At 44.1% G+C, this 25000-nt stretch overlaps 1 long non-coding RNA gene across 1 annotated transcript in view; it reads right to left on the reverse strand.

The window, feature by feature from the left end:
• The window catches only part of LOC148477056 (uncharacterized), a 44222-nt gene that overhangs the window by 16283 nt on the left and 2939 nt on the right, over positions 1-25000 (reverse strand). Inside the window, exon 2 of the long non-coding RNA XR_015872568.1 lies at positions 638-704. This is a non-coding gene — a long non-coding RNA (uncharacterized LOC148477056). The remainder of the gene's footprint in view (positions 1-637; positions 705-25000) is intronic.

Raw genomic sequence — 25000 nt, forward strand, 5'->3', positions numbered from 1 at the left:
TGCACCAACGTATGCCAATCTATACCTCGGGTGGTGGGAAAAAGAAATGGTTTTCTCATGGAGGAACGAAGGATATACCGACCACATAACATCTTCATTTCAATATATCGATGATATTTTGATTATATGGGAAGGCACGAAAGAGAAACTGATGGAATTTATCACCACTCTAAATCATAATGAAATCAATCTGAAACTTACCAGTGAAATAAGCCAAGAAATGGTAACCTTCCTAGATTTAAAAATTAAAATAACAGAGGAAGGACAGATAATTACGGATATGTTCCGTAAAAAAAACAGTGACCAACAGCATTCTCCATGCCAGTAGTTCCCATTTCCCGGCTACCATCAAGGGCATACCCAAAGGAGAGTTTTTAAGAACCCAACGAAACTGTACTGAGATAACAACGTTTGAAGAAAGATCAAAAGAACTAACAAGAAGATTACAGAGAAGAGGGTACAGCAAGAAGACCATTAAATCAGGATATTATGAAGCAAAAAAGAAAAATAGAGAAACACTCATTTTCCCGAATAAACAAGCAAAAACAAGTGATAATAAAGTTAGATTCATCAGTACATTTTGGAATGAATGGAAACAGATAAAAGATATTCTACAAAAACATTGGAATATACTTACCACGGACAGGGATCTGGAGAAGGTACTTGGGAATAGGACTGATGTCAGTTGGCGGAGATCTGCTAACCTACAAAAAAGATTGGTACATAATCACTTAAATAAACAAAAGTACCATGAAACCATTCTAACAGGATGTCATAAATGTGGAAATTGTACCACATGCAAATATATAACACCTAAGAATAAAATAATTGACAGATTTGGACAAGAAATCGAGATAAAAGACTATATTAACTGTAAAACGATAGGTGTGATTTATTGTCTATTCTGTACATGTGGCTTGAATTATATTGGCATGACCAAAAGACAAATGAGACAAAGAATATCAGAACATGTTCGGAATATAAAGAATGCCAGAACAGATGTAACAAAATTCAAGCCACTTACCAGTGTAGCCAAACATTTTTTAAAAAAACATGATAGTGATCCGAACCATCTGAAAGCTTATGGTATAGAAAGAATCAAATTAGAAATAAGAGGAGGGGATATCAATAAAGAATCCAGGATGATATTCCTCATGAACTGTGTGGACGGCTTGAACGAACAGAATCATTTTGGAGCCTTTTATAAATAATTAGACTATATACTACTATTGACATCAAAACATGGTCTTTAATGTACTAGAAATATCTAACCTTTTGTCTGGGAATCTATTAGAATAATACACAATAGATATTATGACCCATCTTTACAAACGTATTAAGCACAGGAGCATGTCTATACTATATTAAAGAGACTGTATTAACACACACAAATTTATTATTTTCACTCTATAAATTAGGTTGACACCCATTCACACATAACACACTTTTTTCTAAGTTTGATATATATTTTATATTGCTGTTATTGTTTTAAGTTTTTTGTTTTTGTTTTTGTGGTTGTATTCATCACATTAATAGATTACTTTAATGCAAATCTAATAAGACTAGGTATGATTGCACTAACATCTTATTTTTAATATATATATATATATATATTAATGTATTATTGTCACTATACTTTATTACACAGGTCTATTACTCACTTACACTTTTTTCACTAACAATATATTTAATAAGCCTTTTTGAATTTTTATATAGATCCATGTATTTATTATCTAAATAGATTCAATATATTAATGTAATAACTAGGAATTTGGATAGTTAGGAAGGTAGATTTTCTTTAATGGTAACACTAATTTATTAGGTCAATCCATTCTAATTTGCATAGACTTTATTTGGATAACTTTATAATATTAATATTTTTAACACCATAAATATTTATTTGATATTTTTGATCCAAATCCTTCCCCTCCTTAATGTTTTTCACTTCTGAATACCCCACTCCTTTCTTCATTTTCTTTAGTCCTTTTTGGCTATAATAAATATGTAGTACTAATGATAATGTGGGTTTAATCATTATAATATCATGAAATCTATAAATTCATTTTTCCACATCATGGATAAAATATGTTCATTGATATATATAAGTAAATATATATATATATTTGAACTTAAATGACATCATCACTATAAAATGTCACGAATATTCCCTTAGTGACAACAGAGATTTGGGGTTTAAATAAGACTTAAAGATGTCAATTAGGGGATTAATATATGTAAGAGAGTGTATGGAAAGGCAATATAGATCTAGATACACATTAATAAAACCACAGATACTTATATCTGTCATATAATAGACATATGACTGCTTTAATAAAGATTGAATAGATATTTAACAAACATTTCAGATGAATCAGGCTTTTATTCAATTAATAAGGGCATTATGTTTAATATACCTCTATATCTCACCATCCTAAAGAGATATAAAAAGAAAGTAACATCGCGATTATCTTAAGATAATAACTATTATGTTGAGATCATATTTAAACTTTGTAAATATTGATAACATCATACGCTATTGTGAAACACCTTCGTTTTTAATTAATTAACTGGATGGAGCATTACATCATAGAGCCCGCAGGAGAACCAATCAGAACGGCACCAGAAAGAGGCAGATTCAAACTGACCTATAAGATTCAGTTAGGGGGGATATAAGCAGAACACAGCAGATACTCTGGTTGCACTGCCTCGATAAAGCAGCTATCGGCGAAACGCGCGTCGGCAAGCACGCTGCCGCCGGACTGTAGTACTATCATATGCTAGACACGTTATTGATCCAAATATTATACATATTCATACCGAGTACTAGGGGACTTGTATGCTAAACAAGGAGTGATGCTGAAAGCGGTCATACTGTTTAATAGTACCGCTAATGTGGGGAGAGTGGACATTGTGATTAAAGTCTACCCAGACTGTAATCCAGATGCTGATGAGCTCTGGATGTGAACAGCTTATAAACACTGACAAAAAGAATACATCTCCCACTTGTGATTAATCTCACAGTATGTATTAAGCGATCTATGAATGCCACATACTTAAAGCATAATATATATGTAATCCAGGTACTGACAAGCTCTGGATGCGAACAACTTAAGAACACTGACAAAAAAGAATACATCCCCCACTTGTGATCAACTTTACAATTTAATATTGATACCATTTAATTTTATTAATACATTATAAGTCATCCTATCCTAGTACCGGATATACATTAGACTTAACAACGTGTAGCAGTCCGGCGTCAGGTGGAATTTTAATCACCTTCTTTCAATTTTCTACATATGTATACACATTCTTACTGTATCTATTTGTTTTAATAATATTTCGCCAACTTTTCGGACCTAACAATTACTATTTTAATCATACTCAATAAAAGTGATGTTTTAATAGAATTCAGAGAAACATTTGCAACTGAAAATACTTAGACCCCATCAGTGCACAATGTAATTCCTATCTTTTCTTTTGTTTTCTTTAATCTATGTTGATTATAGGATTCCAAGGTAGCACTTTCATATTTATATAAGTATCATATAAGTAATATAATATATATGGAGTTGGGCTTAGAAATAATAAGAAATATATTTGATTTCTCTTGATATAACATATTTATATATATATTGGTGCGAGATCTTTTTTCTGTTAGTTTCAATCTACAGCATATCCCTATCACATGCATACACACACAACATAGGATTAATTTTTGTTGGGAGCCAATTAACCTACCAGTATATTTTTGTAATGAGGGGGGAAATCAGAGTACCTGGAGGAAACCCATGCAAGTACAGGGAGAATATACAAACTCCACACAGGTAAGACTATAGTGGGAATCGAACCCACGACCTCAGTGCTGTGAGGCAGTAATGCTAACCATTACACCATCTGTGCTTTATGTATTGTTCCGCACTTTCCTCATCCCTTCATCTTTATGTTATGCCATCCAGCTGCATTAGACTCTAAACCACTATTGAATTGTATTGTACACGTTACTTGGTGTAAGGACGCACACTTAACATGACATACAGAATAGGTATGGCTACTGCTATGGATGGTTTGCGAGGGCGATTGGGTAAAGTGAGCACTTTCCATAGCTGGCGCCTTGGGTTCAAGGCCCGGAAAGGGATAATATCATTTTGTAAATCTATATTTTAATAATTTTTTTTTTAAAGCTACTATACAGGTTTAAATGAAGGATTAAGGCCCTGATTCAGAGCCGGACGCTCTGACAGAGCGCTCGCTCTGAATCAGGGCCATCCCTCTGAATTTTGGAGCGGCCTCCTGGCCGCTCGCATAGCTGTGGGTGACCCCCACAGCTATAGCGAGCGGCTAGGAAGATGGTCGCGATGGTCAAGACCATCGCGACCATTGGGCTTGCGACGAGACCCTTGTGGTAGGGTCTCGTTGCCGCAAGCCCTGGAGTACTTTCAGCTCTATCAGAGCCGAGAGCACTCCCACTGACATCACTTGTGATGTCAGTGGGGCCTGCCCCAGATGGTAGGCATTCCCATGGGACCGCCTCCATCTGGGCAGCCACGCCCCCAGCACGCCCACCAAAGGGGACGTGCTGTCACTCACCATCGACAGCACGCCCCCTTTGTAGCGAGACCTATAGCGACGGCTTGCCTGTCGCTATCCGGGTCTCGCGCATGCGCACGACAGAGCCGGCTCCCTCGTGCGCATGCGCACTTGGCCAACATCGACCCGCTTGCTAGCTCTCAGCGCTCACGAGCAGGTCTGAATTAGGCCCTAAGTCATTTGGTTTGTGAGTCCTGTGTTTTAAAATAATACATATTGTTGTTCACAGACATATTGTGTCAGCCAGGTCCCTTGTCGCATCAACACATTTCACAAGAATGCTGCTACTAGCTCTGTGGGACTCTACTGCACTGCTGCACGCTGCTGCTGCCTTTGTAGGGCATGGCTACGCCACTGCCAGCTCCAGGGGACATGGCTATGCTGCTGCTAGCTCTGGCAGACTCAGCTGCTTTGTGGCGAGTCTCACTGCTCAGCAGCCATTTTGTGTAAGCGCTTATGTCCCTAGTCACAGCGGCACATCTTTCACTAGTACACTGCTACTAGCTCCGTCGGACTCTGCTCGCCACTGCTACCTCTGAGGTTTCAGCTACACTGCTGCTAGCTCCAGGTGGTTCGGCTGCTTTGTGCCAGGTCTCACCGCTCAGAGGCGATTTTGTCTAAGCAGCCATCTTGTCGTATCCCAAGACACACGCCCATGTATTTAGTTGCACAACACATGTAAACTTGATTGCTACTTATTCCTCTCTTGCAAAGACTATGGCCCTCATTCAGACCCACTCGCAAGTGCTATGCGCTCGCAAACGGGTCGTTGGTGAGGGCCTGCGCACGTGCACCGCTCGCAGTGCACGTGTGCAAGCCCCGGAGCGAGTGACAAATTCACTCACTCCGGGGCCCACTACAAACGCGGCGGCTGTCGATGTTGGTCGACAGCTCACCCCATTATGTAGGTGGGGTGGGGGGGTGGCCGGACAAACGGAGGCATTCCTGAAGGAATGCCTGCTGTTTGTAGGCAGTCCTACTGACATCACCAGTGATGTCAGTAGGGAGCTTCCTGCTCTGTTAGAGCAGGAAGCTACCTGGGGCTTGCGGTAGATGAGACCCTACCGCAAGGGTCTCGTCGCAAGCCCCAATGGTCGCGATGGTCTCGACCATTGCGACTATCACCTGGTCACTCACTAAAGCTGTGGGTGGTCACCCACAGCTTAGCGAGTGGCCAGGAGGCCGGCTTTTTAAACAAAAGCGGCTCCCTCATTCAGAGCGAGCGCTCGCTTTTTGAATGAGGGCCAATGTTCCTAGTCATAGCCCATGTACTCACATTTGTGGAGTAACAGCATATTCAGTCATGTACTTTTGTCTCCCTACATGATCCATTCCAGAAAAATGCTCTTTTCCCTGGACTTCTCTTTCAATTTATGATATCTGTCACTTGTGGTGAAACACCTTTCTTATCAATTAAGTACAGTACTGTAGTTCACAACACAGATGATGGCATTCTGAAATTAAGAGGGATGTCCATGAACACAGCATTTTGTCCCTCCTGGAATGGGTCATGTTGGGAGGTACAGTATGACTTAGTAGCATAGAGCTGTGGCACCCGATCGTGCAATGCAATTATTGCTCCATTCATGGTTTAGTGTTGTGGGGGCAAAGATTCTGGACACAGCCTCCATATGTGCTGGGCAGAAATCTGCCATAACTACTGTACATGGTTTGGGCACCTTTACGTGTTTAGCATCTAAAAGTGGTATATTGGGTGGGAGAAGTACATGAATTTATGTCTGTCCAGAAAATTAGAATTTCTCTAAGGGCATCCATTAATTATAGTGTATCACGGGTGTTAGAACGGAATCGGTATGGAATCCCGGCTGTCACATGGCCAGCAGTTCGATTCTCTGCAGCAGCAGCCCGACAGATCAGCAGAGCACAGCAGCGGAAGCCTGACAGTGCTGGAAATCCTGATCGTCCCTAAGGTAAGTATAAACTAACCTAACCTAACCCCCTAACACTAACCCTCCTTAGGGGTGCCTAACCCTAACCTCCCCCCCGAGTGCCTAACCCTAATCCCCCCTCTAAGTGCCTAACCCTAACCCCCCTTCCCCGCTGCCTGTCTCTCAGGGGGGGTGCCTAACCCTAACCTTCCCCTAGCCTAACCCTAACCCTCCCAGGGGGGTACCTAACGCTAAGTACCCCCCGGGTGCCCTAAACCTAACCCTCCCCCCCTGCATGGCTGTCCGCTCGTGGCGCCTGGCATACCTTCCATTGGGATGCCGGCTGCCGGTCTCCCGGCGTCGGGTAAATGACAGGCATATAGATATAGGCGCCAGTCATTTATCCCACGCCGCTATACAGCTGCCGGGAAGCCGGCTGTCGTATTAAGGCAGCCGGTTTCCCGACTGCATACCGTTAGAACAATTGAATATCACCCTGTGTGTTGTTAAATATAGTATGTGAAACAGTATTCATTGTTTTCAGATACTGGACAGTACAGTAAATATACAGTACTTAATAACAGTATTATTCTTGTTCTCTTCATATTTCCTGCCAACAAATATCATCAAATCCATGAGCAAGATAATTGCAAACATGAAAAAAGAAAACAAGACAACATGACAGATCCAGGCGTGGCTGAAAGAGAGTGGTGTTGTCACTTTACAAACAGTGAGCCTGATTCAGACCTGGACGCTATTTGCAGACGGTCTTTCCAAAAAAGGGGCCGGCTTTTTAAATTGAGCGCTCGCTCTTTGCGGTTTCTTGATGCCTCTATGTCTGAGCGAGCATCCGAAAAATGCGCTCGCTATTTTGTAAAGACGCCCCTTTGCCGTTCGCATCACACGTCATCTCCGGTATTTATTAGATTAATCAGGAACATCGAAAGGCATCTGAACTGCTCGCAGTGCTTGTGGTAGGTTTTTCTTACCGCTATCACTGCGAGCAGTTCAGGCTAAAAGATAACCAAGTGACGTGGTCGATGACACTCCTTTACTAATTATGCACTCCCATTAAACGCCCTTTTGAGCGTTAGGCACGCCTGCGTTCGGATCTCCACTCCCCCGTTTTCAAGCACCTTCCCCTGTTACCACCCACAAACGGTATATTCTGTCAATCAAATTAGCAGCCCCTCGCTGTTTTGCAAGCGCACGATTTCCGACTGCAATGACTGGTTTGCGCATGCGCATTACGACCCATACACATGCGCAGTTGTGCGAACATCGCTCAGAGCGAACGAGCGGCCACTTGCGAGTGTCTCTGAATCAGGCCCAGTGCGCTATCATGCATTTGAGAGGACGTGGTGTAAATATAGAACTCCTTCCAAATGCACATGGTAAATAATTTACTTTTACGTTACTTTGAATACTGTTTACAGTACTGTACATTACAGTATTTTAGATTGCCACAGTATTGTGTTACAATTTCAACAGACTCTAAGGGGTATATTTACTAAAGTGAGAGTTTTAAGAAATGGAGATGTTTCCCATAGCAACCAATCAGACTCTACTAAACATTCAACTAGCACCTTCTAGAAGTTAATAGCTAGAATCTGATTGGTTGCTATGGGCAACATCTCCACTTCTAAAAACTCTCACTTTAGTAAATTTACCCCTAACTGTATAATAATTTCTTATACTGTACTGTAGACAGAGTCAAAAAGATTGTGGAGGAATTAACTTGTGAGCATGATAAGCATACTGCTGGACAAAAAAGACGTATTCTCCATTCAGAATGTGACCTGGACATATCCTGTTCCAGCATCAAATGTATGCATAGGGAGCTGGGATGGAGTTTTGGCCCTGCAAGGTAAAATACTGTATAGTAACCAGTAGAGATGAACGGGTTCGGATCTCAGAGATCTGAACCCACCCAAATTTTGAGATCCAGTGCAAGAACCGAACGTACGTTCGGTTCCTCCACCGGCCCCGGATCTCAAGCTGAGGCAAAACCATTGAGTCGAAAATCTTGCGGCGCACGAGCTTCCGTCTCTATGATCTATGTTGTTTATAAGGGACCATGCGGCGGACGCCATTTCACTCTGGCTAGGGAGGGTGGTTAGTGTAGGGCATACATGCCTACCCTCCCGGTTTTCGCGGGAGGCTCACGATTTTTCGGGTAACCCCCTGCACCCCCGGAAAGGTAGGCATTTCTCCCGCATTCTGCCCACTTCCTAGTGAAGTGGGCAGAATTAGGAGAATACCCGCGGCAATCACGGGTCTCCGTGAAGGGGGCGGGGCTTAAGCTGTGATTCTGCATGAATCACAGCATTTGGCCCCGCCCCCTATGTAAATTGTGCCCAATCGCGGCAATTTTACCACGAGGGGGCGGGGCTTAATGACGTGAATCATCAAGCCCCGCCCCGTCGGCCCCCTGCTGCTTCTCTTACCCGGGCTTCTCCCGGGAAGAGAATATTAAAGGTAGGCAACCCTGGTGTAGGGTTGGGAGAGGTGCTGGTGCTGTGCTGTCTGCTGTGTCCTGGGCTGGTGCACAGCTGATCCATCTGGTGCTGTCACTGCTGTGTTGTCTGCTGTGTCCATCTGGGCTTTTGCATCCTCTGCATGGTGATGTCAGTGGGGCTGCCCACAAACGGCAGGCGTTCGCTTAGGAACGCATCCGTTTGTGAGGCCACCCCCCGGGCCACGCCTACCAAATGGGGCGAGCTGTCAATCACCATCGACAGCTCGCCCCCCTTGGGGCGAGACCCGGAGCGACGGAGCACCCATCGCTAGCCGGGTCTCGCGCATGCGCACAACGGAGTCGGCTCCGTTGTGTGCATGCCCAGTGGGCAAACATCGCTTGCGACCAGGTCTGAATCAGGCCCACAATACTCTGCTGCTGGACTTCCCACTGAATTTATGATTGCCACCACCTGTGCTGAACTAGTTAATTAATAAGACAAGTGTTTCAGCACAGGTGATTGCAATCATAAATTAGGAATATAGACAGGAGCACTGAGTTATGGGCCCCATCCATCTGAGATGGATTGCCACGATCCCGCGATGCTGCAACCCAGCATCGCAGGATCGCAGAAATCCAACATGTTGGATTTAGACGATCGCAATCAAAAAATTATCGCGATCGTCAAATCGGCGATATTTAACATGGCAAATATCTGCGATCCGGCAACGGATCGCAGAACATCGATGGTGGGTGATCAGAAGTTTCTGATGGGCGATCGGCGATTTCTGATCGCTTCCCTGTATCGCGACGATCCGTCGCAGATGTATGGCATCCTTTATACCCCTTTTCACCAAAAACCCAGGTCCGACCTGGTTTTTTGGACATGGTTCCAAACCAAGTCAGATCCCGTTTACACTGCAGCTTCAATCTGGGTTATTCCTAGGTCAGCCCTGTTCACACTGAACCCGGGTCAGAACTGCTAAACTTGTGAGGTCATAAAAAGTGGGAGATGACTGCTCCTCAACCACCGATCAGCTCAATTTCGGAAATGCCCCAGGTCGAATAACCCGGGTCGCGTCATTTACATTGCCCCATTACACGGGTCCATCCTGGGTCCAACCCTGGAAGTTACCTGGGTTGGATTCCTGGGTCACTTGACACAGGATATTTTTCAGGGACCCTTTTCCACTGAGCCGTGACCCTGGTAGACCCGACAATAACCCAGGTTATTGCAGCAGTGGAAAAGGGGTATTAGTAATGGAAGGAGTGAGAAGTGGGTAAGAACTGAAAGGGAAAAACAGAAGCAGTTAGGCACAGACTAGAAAAGGTAGAGAGGTCACTGTGCCAATGACAAAGATAGAGGTACATGGGGACAGTGGACAAAGGAAATAGACAAGATTGGCTCAGAGCAGCCGCTGCCATGGAAACCTTTGATGCTCTCAGCCAATAAACTGTTCTCCTTTGAAGTGAATGGAGTGACCATAAATTACTTTTCTTTGGGTGTGATACAAAAGGTCGACAATAAAAAGGTCGACACTAATTTGGTCGACACCAAAAAGGACATGGAAAATGGTTGATATAAAAAAGTTAAGACAGTATAGAAGGTTGACATGGAAATGGTCGACTCTTTTTTTTATAACCCTAATGTTCACCCTAATGCCTCCTTGGTGTCTAACCCTAACCATCCCTCCTCCTAATTCCTAACCGTAACCGTCGGCGACAGTGCCTAACCCTAACTGTATCTTCTAGTGCCTAACCCTAACCCTTCAATAACCTTAACAAATCATTGTCAACCATTTAATTGTAGGCCTTTTGTATGGATGTCCGCATTTTTTATTTTAGGACTCCTCCAGGGAGTAGGTAAGAATGTAGTGTGACAGGGGGTGAGTGAGTGAATGAATGTGTAATAAAGGAATGTTGTTTAATCTTTTTTTCACAGTGGGGGTACAGGTGCCACGGGCCTGCTGGCACTTGTGGTCCTGGTTTCCCCATGTAGTGTGACACCACCCCTAAACACGAGCAGAAGGGCATCTGAAGCCCAAATCTTTCTGATGGCTCACAGGTGGCCGAAGTGTGTGTACAGCAACTTGCAGACCTCTTAATAGTTCAATATTAGGGACCATTAAAACTTGCAGCATGAACCCCTTAAGTGGAGCTCCTGCTGTCTTACAGTTCTTTTCTAGGTGACAGATGCTCACAGGATGCAGAAAGCAGGGGATGGTTCAATTAGCCACAACTTTGGAGCAGTTGTAGCCGCAGTTCTTTTGTTCATGGGAACCAAATAGCATGTGTTTCTAGTGGGTTGGGTACAGAATACCGGCATTTGGGATCCCGGCGGTCAAAATACAGATGCTGGAATCTCGACAAGGTTAGGATACTGATACCTGTCAGCAGAACCAACGAGAGCCATGCCGGGCCCAGGTGACAGGGGATGTGGCCTAATTGAGAGAGGTGTGGCCATGTCCCCTTAGAAAAAAAGTGGCACTGCGCGCTGGGGAGGGGGTGATTTGTGCCCCTCAGCCCGGCGCACAGCCATTGGGGGGCATGATCAGAGTGATCGCTCCCCCCATAGGCACAGGAGACTGCTCCAGCTGCTGCTTTAGCAGCTGTGAGCAGTCTCCCAGCGCAGCCCAGCACACAGCAGCATGTTCTGGGCTGCTATGACTTAAGAGAGAGGGGGAGTGGTGCTGGGCCCCTGCAGCAAGCCCGGGCCCGGGTAATTTGTACCTGCTCCCCCCCTCTCGGTGCCAGTGCCTCTTGGTGGGTATCCAAACTCTCCCCCTCTCCTTACCTCTAACTGTAACCCTCTATCCCTGATGCCTAAACCTAACCTCCCCCTCCCCACACCTAACCCACCCCTCTTTGTGCCTAATCCTAACCCCCCCAGTGCCTAACCCTAACATTAACCCCACTTAACCTTGATAATTACCTTCGGGATGCGAGCGGTCAGGATGCCGGCGTTTGAGATGCTGGCGTTGGGATTTTGATAGGAGTCTGGATTCTGGCACGGGTATTTTAAGCGCTAGCATCCCCATTTCTAGCCCCTGTGGTTACAAAGTAGTCCTCCCTTGAACTTAACAGCTTGCTGTTCTGGTCCACGTATTCAAACATTTATTTTTGCAGGCCCGTAAAATTCTCTGTTAGGCTTGTGTCAAATTGAGTGTTGCCGACCATCTATATGGGATGCAGTCAGGAAGCCAACGGCCGAAATGCATAGAGATCCCGACGCCTGTCATTTTATCTACGCCGGGAGCCTGATGACCGGCATACCGATCGAAGGTAAGCCAGGTGCGGACAATCGCGAGGGGGGAGGGCTATGGTCTCCTGGGGTTGACCTAGGGTTAGGAACCCCCCAGGGATGGTTAGGGTTAGGCACCCCCATGGGAAGGATACGGTTAGGCACCCCCCTGGGAGACTTAGGTTTAGCCTGCGGGGAAGGGGGGGTTCGTTTTAGGCACTTACAGAGGGAGTTAGGGTTAGGAACTTGGGGGGGTGGTTAGGGTTAGGCACCCCTAAGGGAGGGTAGGTTAGTAAATAGAAAAAATACTTACCTGTCTGGATCTTCACTGCCGGTGTTCCAGCTTCAGGATTCGAACTGTGGTATTTCATGCCGATCCCGTCTGTACAGGGGCTGCAGGGACCGCGAACACTTACATCACACCTAGGCGAACAAATTTAAATGCCTGTCCAGTTGTGATGTCAGCCCAGACATATCGAGCATTGATTGGTAAGTGTGTATAGCTTCCAAATAAGCCGCTCAGATGGCGGACCAGTCTCCTAACTGATCAGTCATTTAAGTGTGTACCCAGCATAAGGATCTGGACAGACTCCATAGTAGTTGTCTGTTGTACACTTATGATCTGATCGCTGTTCAATTTTGAGTAGGACATTGTAGATTGTTAGGACATAGATTGAATGATCCCCTTTCTGGCTATGCATTTAACAAAAAGAAAAAATAACCACTTTTGTATAATTATTGTCGATGCTGGATAATTGGCTGAGACAAGATCAGCTTAAAATTAGATTGAAACGATGCCATCTTGCGACTGGCTGCAAGACACCATCTTGAAAATGAGATCTGCAAGACGCCATTTTGCGAATGTCCGCCCAGCGCCATTTTAGCTAAACTCACACTTAAGTACATATGGCGATGCTATTATTAGCATCAGGCGATCACATATTTTACCATACCACATACACACATTAATACACACAGTTGCGCTGTTAACATGTCGCACATTAGTGAATGCATAATACCCCGCATGCGAACGCTGTTTATTAGCTTCGTGTGTACGCATCTGCCCCAAGTTAACCACCATCTTTTCCCAAACCCCTAACTCTCACACACTGCACATTCACGTAAAAGGTTCCATAGTTTAAAGGTATAAGATTCAAGTTTTATTCATTTATTATAAATGTTGTGAAATAAAGGTTATAATGTATCTTAGGTTTAATACATGATAAGTAAACCGTGTTTGGGGTTATCCTGATATGCACTTTCTCAACAGCTTCCTGGTATAATCGGTGTGAAGATCGCAACATGCATTCTCAACTTATGGACCATAGAAAGTTAAAGCACCAAAATGTACTTTGTAAAACCAACAGCCTAGATTTGAATGAGGCGGGAAAACGGAGATAACCAGCTGTCGGTGGGTGGTCTGTGTCCATTTGAATCAACCTGTTAAATGCCCTGTAACAGAAGCACCGTGATGGGGAACCAATGGGATCGCAACGAACCTCTCTATTGCGTAGTCTATTTCTGTTGGGGTATAAATATGTGTGTTCTGACCCCAGTCTTCAGTCTTCATGCTGATGCTGTTGATGGAGGTTTCTTGCTGATGCTGGAATCTGGTCCCAGAGCGCGTGCGTATGTATAACTGTATCTTGGGTCTGTATAATTTCTTTGCGCTAAATTGTACTTAGATCACAGCGTGTAACTAACAGTACTTTGCTTGAAATAATACTTTGTGCTTTGGAAACACATGTTCAAGGTCTAATGTCTTTATTTTACTGTATGACTGCGTACGCAAATAGCGTCAATGTTAGAAGGTATAGGCAGGTTTTTAGAAGGTATAGGCAGGAGCGTATAGAGGTTTAAAGTCAGTATCCTTATTATAATAATACATTTAGTTATGCTACCACATACAACTGGAATAAGCATTGAATAAATGGAACAGAGCAAGTGTTGTACTAAGGGGGAGCGCTGTGACATTGAAAATATAAGCTGTATTTCATTTTATTAAAATTAATTGTATTCCCTTAATATCATCAGCATGTTTGCAATAATAAAATATGGAGAAGTGTACAAAAACAAATGTATTCATCTTTGTCTTTGTAGGTGTCTGGTATCTAATAAGGTTGATGCTAGAATGTGTGTTAAGCTGTATAAATTACTCTATTAGCAACTGAGAAGTGTGAGTTTCAATTAGGATATACAAGATGTGGGAGTTGAGTAGTTAAAAAGGTATTGTCAGGATGCAGCCTGGGATCGGCCGCTACTCACAGCTGCGCCGGCGGCCTTGAAATTAAGTGTTCATTCACCAGGGGTGGAGGTGAATGGTGGGTTGAGTATTCCCCCCGGGGTCTGATAAGGCTTCCATGCATGTGTCCTGGTTCATGGGCGCAGCCATGTTAGTCTGTATCACCTATGTCTCTCCCAATTGTAGTTCTGTGGTCACTCAGCTGATCTTCTGATCCAGTGACCAACTACATAAGGGTATTTAGTCTGACTACAGGATCAGGAAGCTGCTGTTCAACTTCATTTTCCAGTGACTCTGATTTTGTTATATTGCTCCAGCTTCATGCTATTTATTTCCAGTCATTCTTTCAAGTGCTAATCAGCATCTGGTTCTCCAGTGATTACTTCAGAACCTGCCTGTGTGCTAAACTCCAGTTATAAGACTTCAGCACTATCCTGCGTCTGGATCACCAGCGTGTACTTAGTACAGCATCCGTGTACTGACACCTAGTGCTATTCTCCTGTGTCTATCCTGTGTTCTGATCACCAGTGCGTGTACTCAGTACATCTGAGTACTGACTCCTAGTGCCATTCTCCATGTATACATTCTATCATCCTGCGTTTGGATTTTCAGTGCAGACCAGTGCACAAACTCAGTATTCTTTGCACTCATTATTCTGCGTACTCATCTCCGCTCCATATCATTACACTGCATACGCAGTCTCCTAGTCATCTTACTTATAGTGTCAGCTCCTGGTCCTCGTCACTCCCAGGTACCAAACCACAGGGCCACAACCTGCTCACTCGGTGCGGTGAAACCCAAATCCCAATAGGAGTGGTCACCGGTGAAGACCACAGAGTGGGTAAGACTCCACGCCTCTGGTTAGGTTTAGCCAACAACTGGATTTAACCTTTAAAGGAGGACATTATTACTATAATCCCAGCTGTTGCTTCCTAACTGCCCTAACCCCCAGCTCCTAGTCCTCCAAATGATAGCAGATAGTGACAGGTATGCTTAGTAGTAGATATCTAGTTGCAAGAATCCTAAACCTAGTAATGGCTGAAATGTGTCCTGGGTGTGTGATCATCATACATAACCACATATATAAGAAATAAACATATAGAGACAGTAAATGGAATTAAACTGGTCAGCTATTTATTTAAAGAAATTTATTTTAAAAGATTGTATGGTGGCAAGAAAAGACGGCCCCTAACAGTGCAGCCCAACAATGTGAACTAAACAACCAAACACTGCATTGTGGGCGGTATCTGCCCAGTGGATGCAAAACCAATCACAAGGGTATTGAGCATGAACCTTGAACTCTCCCAATCCCATCCGAAGATGGCCATACTGCCCCTGTAAAGGTGGCATAGCATTCCTCCAGTTACTAGAAGGTGAGTGCACTCAATGCACCAACTGCACCAGGGCTGATAATAAGCTGTACTTTCATGCCAATGCCAGATTCTGCCTAACAGAAATGCAGCACACCACCATACAAAACCTAGACCACCTGACCTATGCTAGTGAACAAACTATCCACAAACAAGACCAGACCCTCATTCGTCAAATGCACCCCAATTGGGCCTATAGAGTTGTTTATCACAGAAATGGATTAAGGGATGCTGCACCACAAAACCACCATGCATCAACACGAATTTAGCCACAGCAGCATTAATCTTTTTTCTAGCCTTGTCTAAAGCACTCAGACAATGTGAACCATGCCAATGCTTCCGAGGAGTAATGCAAGACCACAGAATGGTACAAAAAGGCCAAGCACCCATTATGAGAAAGAGATCTGACACTATCCTAACGCCAAGGAAATTCCCACTGTAGCGGGTAAGTTCAGACGACCAATGGGAGACTGAGATGCTGCAAACAAGTAAGCTTTTTATTACAGACTTGAAAAGGCATAGCCAGTGTAATGGCTTCTTACATATGGCAAACAGTTCAGGAACAATAAATCAGCTTACATGAGGCAGCAGTTTAAACAAGCAGAGTATTCAGAGCAGTCATGGTTTAGATTGTCCAGCATAGATAGAGCTGCTGAAGGTGCAATCTCTTCCTCACATTTCAATGACTAACTAAACTTACCAGGTTTTATACCTTAGCGGGTCTTAATTGAGGTAAGGGTGTGGTTCCTCCCTGGCTACAGAGAGGTTAACCCTTTCCTTAGAATGTGGTAGAGACCCACTCTGTCACATACCTTGCCTGTTAAAGGGCTGTACTGTACTTCAAAAGAAAAAGGCTGGAGAGCCAGGTACCACCTTGTCAGTCTTGCGTTAGAATTTTTCATAGACTGTAACCATGTTAATAGAGTATGATCAATAACCACAGCAAACCTGGCCCCACAAAGATAATATCTCAGTGACTCAAGAGCCCATTTTATAGCGAGCCTTTATTTTTCTATTACATAATACCTAGTATCTCGTGGGATATAGAATCAGATGTTCAATGCCATCAAACTCCTGAAACAAAACTATCAAAAAGAATTAAGGTCCTTCTTGGGTTTAGCAGAACACCCCTGTAATAGCCTGCTAAACCCAAGAAGGACCTTAATTATTTTTGGTAGTCAGAACTGGGGCATCAGCTAGTGCCTGTACCTTACTCACAAGGGGCTTTAGGCACCCACTGCCCCTAAATGTTTCATTTTGACCTAGAACACATTTCTTCAAATTAGCAGTTAAACCTGCCTCTCTCAAAAACTGAAGAACATCCCTAAGCCTATTAACATGGGCATTCAAATGCTGACTATATCGTCCAAGTATGCTGCAACATAATTCTGATGAGGATTAAGCACCCGTTCCATTGCCATCTGAAAAGAGGCCGGGTACCATTTAAGCCAAAAGGCCTTGTTTTCCACTGAAAGAGGCCCAACAGAGTAGAAAAAGCAGTTTTCTTCCTAGCTTACTCTGTCAGCTCAATTTGCCAATATCCCTTCTTAAGATCGAGGGTAGAAATATATCTGGCTGAACCTTACCTATCAAGCAGGTCATCGATCCTTGGCATTGGGTAGGCATCAAGTTTGGACAATGCATTAACTTTGCAGAAGTCTATGCAGAATCTTGTAGAACCATCTGGTTTCAGGACCAAAACAATGGGGCCACACCAGTCACAAGACTACTTCTCAATTACCCCTAACTTTAACATTTATTGTATTTCCTTGATTACCTCTGCTTGTTTTTCCCTTGGAAGCCTATAGGGTCTTTGTTGAACTACTACTCCAGGTGGGGTTAAAATGTCATGTTAGACTAAATTGGACCTCCCTTGGTTATCAGAGAAAACATCTGAGAATTCATTAACAAGGTTCCCCAAGGGAGGCTTCACCTTGTCTGAATTCAAAGGTTCAAGGAGTGGAGAGACACCAATGGACTGAGGAATCTATGGACCAAGGTCAGTATGGCCATTACCATGTTCTACAAAAAACACCTCTGGATCCTTCCATGCTTTCAACAGGTTAACATGTTAAATCTGCCTACCTCTACGGGAGTTAGGTTGAGAGACTTTATAATTTACTTCGTCAACCTTTCTAATTACTTCAAATGGTCCTTTCCACTATGCTAGTAATTTACTTCCCTGAGTAGGTAACAACAAAAGGACTTTATAGAGAAGTTTTCATGCCTCCAGTGCATTGGCCAAATCTTCCCGGGCCAATTGACCTAGTAATTCTATATACGATTACACATCTGGACCGAATTTAAAAAATTGCTTTCACCCTCTATTGGTTGTTCTTCCCATGCTTCCTGCAGAAGGTTGAGAACACCTTGTGGATTCCTCGCATAAAGAAGCTCAAAAGGGACAACGCTACTCTGATTGCAAACAACAGAGAAAAAAGGTGGGATGAGCTTTTACCTTGTCTCTGTAAACTTCTTTAACATAGACTTATTAGAATTTGCGGTTAGCAAATCATATTGGTGGCAGTTCCCAGTCATAGTTATTACTGGGATACTGCATCATGTCTTGTCCTTTTCTGGCTTTTTGCAGGAAGCAGGAAATCCTGTCTTGTATGTTCAAACCATAGCTTGTCATTCATGTCTGTCTGTGTGTTTTGTATCATGTGATCACTAATTACTAGCTGTCTGTGTGCAGAGCTCAGGTGGACACATGCCTTTGATTAGGAAGTGCTCTCTCCAGGAATTGGTTCTGATTGGACCCTGCTTCCTTTAAGTTTCAGCCAGCCTTTCACTCCATGCCGGTTCAACTGTCTGACAACCAGTGTACGCATGTCTCTTTGAAGTCTGATCTTTTGCCAGTCTCCCCAAGTTCCACAGTTCCAGTGTCCTGCACCTATATGTCTGTTTGGTATTAGCCTGTGAAATATACCCTGCTGCTGCCTGTGGCACTTTCATGCCAGAGTTCAGCCAAGCCGTTTCAGTCTGCTTCCTGCCTGTGTTACTGTCGTGCCAGAGTTTACCCGTCTGCCATATTGCTCCAGACACATCATAGCCTGAATCTCATCTCAGCTGTTACAGCCACACCAAGTAGCTTCCGTGCTATCACCATTCTCCAAACGGCTTCCCAGCCACACCAAGTAGCTCCCATGCTACCACCATTCTCCATACGGCTTCCCAGCCACACCAAGTAGTTTCCGTGCTACCACCATTCTCCATACGGCTTCCCAGCCACACCAAGTAGTTCCCGTGCTACCACTATTCGTCATACGGCTTCCCAGCCACACCAAGTAGCTCCTGTGCTACCACTATTCTTCATATGGCTTCCCAGCTGCACCAAGTAGCTCCCGTGTTACCACCATTCTCCATACAGCTTGCCAGCCCCACCAAGTAGCTCCCGTGCTACCACCATTCTTCATACGGCTACCCAGCTGCACCACTGTCCCTGGACATTCCTGAGACCCATTATCTGTCACTGCTGGTGTATCCTGTCCATTACGCCTGTTTCAATATCATTACCTACAGCCTCACTCCAGTTAGCCAGTTGTGGAAGGACTGCCACATCACTGTCCTGTCTTGTCCTAGTCAGCAGTCCTGCGGTCTCTCACCAGTTGTGTAAGCCTCCACTGCTTGAGACGTAAATCCAGGCAGCCACCTAAGTACTGGTACGTAAATAATTCAATAAGGGAACAACGGGTGGCTGTTATTGGTGGAAGATCATCTCCCTGGCCCTAGAGGTCTTACACAACCGTGTGTGCACTGTAACAAGACTTTAGTGTAAGGTTGAATCTTTTGACTAAGCCATCCATTTGGGGATGACATATGGAGGTTCTGACAGATTTAAATTTTTAACAACTTTAACTTAGACAATAAGATTGTCCCTTGGTCGGTAAGAATTTCTTTAGGTAATCCAACCCTGGAAAACAGCTCTAATAACTTAGTCGCTACCTGTTTGGCTATAGCGACTCATAAGGGAAATGCCTCCGGACAACGGGTGGCATAGTTAGCCACAACTAAAATGAATTTATAGCCTTTAGACGGTGGTTCAATTGGATCAACTAGATCAGCCCCTATTTCAGACCACTACAATTGGGAGAAGGATCAGCAAGGCAGGAGACTGTCAATTTACTGTTGTCTTTTGACACTCTGAACAAGCGGAACAGAACCGCAAAACCTCAGCATTAACACCTGGCCAATAGAACCGGGAGGTTATTCTCTCCACCATCTTGTACCATCCCAAATGACCACCCCAAGGAACAGCATGGGCTAAAACCAGAAACTGCTTTCTGAAAGGGCCCAGGACCACCAACTGTTATATCACCTCCCCCGTTTGTTTGTGCTTGTCTAGTTGATATAAAACCTCTTTAAGTAACACAAAATGGGGATATTTTACTTGTTACATATGACAAGAGGACACCATCCACTGAAATAACCTGTTCAAAGGCCCTTTTTAAAGCAGGATCTTCCCCTTGGGCCTTTCATAAATCAGGTTGAGGCACAAAGGTGTTAAGACCTCTTCATGTCACAAGCCGCAGCCATGTTCCGTTGAATGGTGGTTCTATCAGGCCGGTTGCTGGGAGACAGAGATGCCACACTGTCAGCGCATGAAGTCCTCCCTTTAGGCAGTACGTCAACCCTGCTGGAGTGGGATTGGTGTTTCCTCCTTTTTATGTCCTGCTGGAGCGTTGCCCAGGTGCCGGTGATCGTATTTCCGGTTCCAGTTTTTGCATTGTGTTGGTCGAGTGTCCAGTACCTCAGCCTGTCTGTCTCCAGCATCATGCAAGCTTGAGTCATCTTGCGACATAAGCCGCACTCTAGGCTCCTGTGTCAACTTGGCGGCACAGGTCACATTCCACCGACATCTACTGCTAGTGTCAACTTGGCAACATTAGCCGCACTCCTGCTTCCTGCCACTTGTGTCAACTGGGTTGCACAGGTCGCTCTCCAGCGACATCCACCACTAGTGTCAAACCGCTTGTGTCATCTTGGTGGCACTAGCCGCACCATGGCATCAACTGCTACACAGCCCAGTGGCTGAATCCGCTACCAGCATAGAAATACATAAAGTATAAAAGTTCTTGTGCCAAACTTGTCCCAATGGAATAATGTCTGTATATGACCGTCCTTATAGGTGAGTGATGATTAATACTCCTCATTGTAAAAAATCCTCAGTGGATAATATGAAAAAAAAACACATAAAATCTCTGTGTCAATAGGCAGAGATATACTGAACAACATGTGCTGTTAACCCAAAATTGGGTAAAAACTGCCCAAAATATGGAAGATACCAAAACGTGTCTAATTAATGGAACAACATCAAGTCCATGGGACCATAGTACAAGAACACCTCCTTGGTTAAATGGGTGTAATGACACTCATATGGAAGCTAAATATTCGATTTAGTGGTGACTTCATATATAAAAGGTATCTTTATATGACACACGTGTAGATAAATAGCATGCAGGAACCTACATAAAAGTAGATGCTCACGTTTGTAGCTTACATGGATAAATTCAATTGACGCATATCAAGGTATCTTTTGATCTTGAAATAAATCCCTCAAAGAAAATTCCACTGTACAGTGACTTCATATAACGATATCTTAATGTGTCACCCGTGAGAGCAGATGGCATGCAATAACATACATAGAGTATGCAATAACATACATATTGTATTTACTGCAAAATGTATTTATTTATATATAATCAGTTAATTTGGAGTTGTGCACCTGCATTTCTTCTTTGTGTATATATCAATGGTCTCCACAGGTAGCACCTCCAATTATATATATTTATGTCCAGAATGTGCAGTCTGAGATCTATTTTCTTTGTTCCCATGGGAACGCCTACCGTCTGAAGCCGGCCCCACTGACATCAGTAGTGATGTCACTGGGAGTGATTTTGGCTCTGATAGAGCAAAATCACTCCAGGGCTTGCGGCAGCGAGACCCTACCGCAGGGTCTCCGTCGCAAGCCCGATGGTCGCGATGGTCTTGACCATCGCGACCATCATCATGGACGCTCGCTATAGCTGTGGGTGGTCACCCACAGCTATACGAGCGTCCAAGAGGCCGCTCCATTTTCATGTAGGAGGGCCCTGATTCAGAGCGAGCGCTCTGGTCAGAGCGTCCGGCTCTGAATCAGGCCCAGTGTCAGCACGTGACACAGGACAGGTGCTACTCAAAATCCTGGAGAATGATTTATATGCAAAACCAGAGAAATAGGAATTAGAGATCCAAGAGGTGTCATTTTTTGGATTCATCATATCATCCCAGGGCTACTCAATGGATCCAGGCAAAGTCAAGGCCATCTTGGATTGGGTCCAACCAACCAATTTGAAAGCTGTACAATGCTTCCTTTGCTTTTCCAATTATTACAGAAGATTTAGAAGATCCTTCTCGTCCTTTGTCACTCAGATTTTGGAACTTACCAAGAAAGGAGCTTATGTTACAAACTGGTCAGCCCAAGCTCTTCAAGCTTTCAGTACCTTGAAATCCGCCTTTACTTCTGATCTGGTTCGCCATCATCCCAATCCGGATCTTCCATTTATTGTAAAGGTGGTTGCTTCCGAGATCAGTGTGGGTGCTATCGTGTCACAGAAAGATCCTGAGAGTGGCAAATTGCATCCCTGCGCTTTTTTCTCCTGGAAATTCGCCTCAGCCGAGAGGAATTATGATGTATGGAACCGTGAGCTTATGGCCATCAAGTGGGCATTTGAGGATTGGAGGCACTGGCTGGAAGGAGCGAATCATGTTATCACGGTGCTCAATGACCATAAGAACTTGTCTTATATCGAAACCGCCAAGAGGTTGAATGCCGGACAGGCTCGGTGGGCATTGTTCTTCACCTGCTTGAATTACATCATTTTGTTCCAGCCTGGCTCCAAGAACAAAAAGGCAGATGCATTGTAGTTTCAGCCTATGTAACCACTCACTGTTTTGGATGAAATCATTGTTCCTGCTTTCAGCATCCATTTTGCTGTGACAAGAAGTCTTGCGGATCTCGTGTGCCTGTCAATCTGAAGGTCCAGCAGGGATGCCACAAGGGGTCTTGTTTGTCCTGGAGAGATTTCGGAGGGATGTTTTGTTGGATATCGCTAACAGCCGAGTTACTGTCTCATTCAGTTTGGTGGCAGTCCAGGAGTCAAGATGTTCGTGCGTTTGTGTTAGCCTGTGACACCTGTGCTCAAAACAAATCTCCTTGCACCGCTCCTCCTGGTCTCCTGCTTCCTCTTCCTACTCCTTCTAAGACCTGGACCCATATTGCCATGGACTTTATTGTGGACCTTCCATCTTCCAGCCGTTGTTCCTTTATTTGGACTATTGTTGATCGTTTTAGTAAACTGGTTAATTTCGTACCACTCACCAAACTACCGTCTACTAAAGAATTATCTTCCCCGTTTTTTCTACATATCTTCAGACTCCATGGCTTGCCGGTCAACATTGTGTCCAACTGAGGGACTCAGTTTGTGCCACGGTTTTGGAGGAATTTTTGCTCTACCTTGGGTATCAACATCAGCCTTTCTTCCAGGTATCATTCACAGTCAAACGGAGAGATGGAATGAGTGAACTAGTCTCTTGAGCAGTACCTCCGATGTTTTGTCTCCAAGTAACAGAATGACTGGGTGTCTCATCTCCCCATTGCAGAGTTTGCTTTCAACAATTCCTGCCACTCATCGTCTTCTGTTCAGCCTTTCTTCTGCAACTCTAGGCTGCACCCTAGAGTAAACTACTTTGAGGTAGTCTCTACCGGTATTCCATCCTCTTCATCAGTTTTGAGTCTGTCACAATCCCCAAGGTTTGTGTATGTGCGTGTGTGCATGAAGTACTCAAAATACTTGAATAAGGTTAATCACTGCTGTCAGGTGAAATTAAATAATAATTTATTAGCAAACAAGGGTTACTCATGAATGCAGGAATTATTGATTTAAACAGAACAGTACAGGAGTAATACAGATGGATGATCACTGAACATAGACAAAGTTCTGTTTGCTTATGTAGATGAGCAATCACTGAATTCTGAATGGGGATATTAACAGGCAATGTGAATACAGGCTGGACCCGGACTGGGTACACACACTAAAGTCCAAGGTAGCAAATGCGGTGCAAAACAGGTACAGATGGAGTGTGGTAAATGTAGTAATTGCTGATAACAAGTCCAGCGGAATTGGAATACAAATAAACATAGTCCCGGTCAGTTGGTGCAAGGTAATAAATAATAATGTCCTTGAGTACAGATGGAGTGAGGTAGACTTAGCAATTGCTGATAACAGGATCAGAGGAATTGGAATACAAATAAACAAAGTCCTGGTCAGTTGGTGCAAGGTAAGAAATAATAATGTCCTTGAGTACTCACACAGGGAAGCAGGAGAAAACTTTGGTTGCAGTGAGCCAGGATCCAAAGTGATAACAGGCAGAGATAATATGGCAATGGTAAACCTGGAGCACAGTCACAGAGGTAGACTAGATGACCTGGCACTGATTGCTCAGTTCTGAGAAGATATAAAGCTAGTTCCCAGGTGCAACCCACAGCTGCTTGATTTAGGCAATCAGGTCTGCAATCAAAGACTAGCCAGGGTGGAATGGGCTAGACAGGCAAAGAGTGACACCAGAGGCAAGGAGGAAGAACTTTACAGATCGTGACAGAGGCTACAGTTGGTTTGGACGAAGGTTCAACAATGTCTTATTAGGGCATCCTGTCACTCCAAGACTTGGGCAGATAAGCGTCGGAGATCGTGTAATTTTAAAGTGGGAGATCTAGTTTGGTTGTCCTCCAAGAATATTAACATTCCCAGCTGTCTCAGAAACTGGATCCCAGATTTATTGGGCCTTTTAGGATTATCTCCCTGGTCAATCCAGTGGCCTTAGTATTAGGTTACTTACTACTCTCAGGATCAATAATACATTTCACGGTTCATTGTTCAAGCCTGTGTCTTCATCCCTCAGGTTCAGCTCTAGATGGCCAGTAAGACCTTCACCTGTCCTTATCCAAGGACATCAAGAATTTGTAGTTGCAAGAATCCTGGATTCCAGAGTCTCACGAAGAGGTCTTCAGGTATGGGCCAGAAGAGCGATCCTGGGTTCCTGTGAGATCTTTGAATGCTCCTTCCATAATGAGAAGTTTTTTCCAGAAGTTTCTTGAGAAACCTGGAGTTAGGGGTTTCTTAACCCCTCGTCAAGGGGGGGTACTGTCACAAGCCGCAGCTGTGTTCCATT

This window comes from Taudactylus pleione, unplaced genomic scaffold, assembly GCF_031769625.1.
Source record: "Taudactylus pleione unplaced genomic scaffold, aTauple2 ptg000755l, whole genome shotgun sequence".
Taxonomy (NCBI): domain Eukaryota; kingdom Metazoa; phylum Chordata; class Amphibia; order Anura; family Myobatrachidae; genus Taudactylus; species Taudactylus pleione.